Source organism: Trachymyrmex cornetzi, unplaced genomic scaffold (genome assembly GCF_001594075.2).
Source record: "Trachymyrmex cornetzi isolate Tcor2-1 unplaced genomic scaffold, Tcor1.1 scaffold1488, whole genome shotgun sequence".
NCBI lineage: Eukaryota > Metazoa > Arthropoda > Insecta > Hymenoptera > Formicidae > Trachymyrmex > Trachymyrmex cornetzi.
The window spans coordinates 130276-130822 of record NW_017296079.1 but is presented as its reverse complement, the minus strand read 5'-3'; positions in this window follow the sequence as shown (position 1 = coordinate 130822).

The following is a 547-nucleotide window of genomic DNA, read 5'->3' as shown; positions in this document are numbered from 1 at the left end:
CCTGGCCGAACCTCTTTGCGACCCTGGCCGCAGCCCGTGACCGGCGAGCTACGTCCGCGCAAAGTCAGGTTGTTACATGGCTTCCGAACAGGGACCGCTCCGGAGAGGAGAGACACAGAGCGTACCGAGGGCGTGGATTTACACGTTGAGCAAATCCGTGATCATTGCGAAGATGGAGGTGCACGGGCTCGATACCGAGGGCACGCTGGACGAACTGCGAAGCCGCCTAAGCGGTTTCGTAGATCAGAATCCAGACCGATTCCAGACCCGTGTACCACCACTGCCGCCGCGTGACCGACGTTCGTCCGAGGGGTCCGGAGTTAACTTATCGATCAATCCCTTCGCGCCGCTGCCCGCCCCGTCCAGCCCGGAAAGCCGGCCGGGAAAAATCATTAACGAGATGCGGAAGTGGGGGATCCAGTTCGACGGGAAAGATCCATGGGCATTCTTAGAGCGCGTCGAGAAACTGAAGGAGGATTAGCTCGGACGAGCTAACCGACTTTCAGTTCTTCAAAGGCCTACCCATGCTCCTGAAAGGAGACGCCCA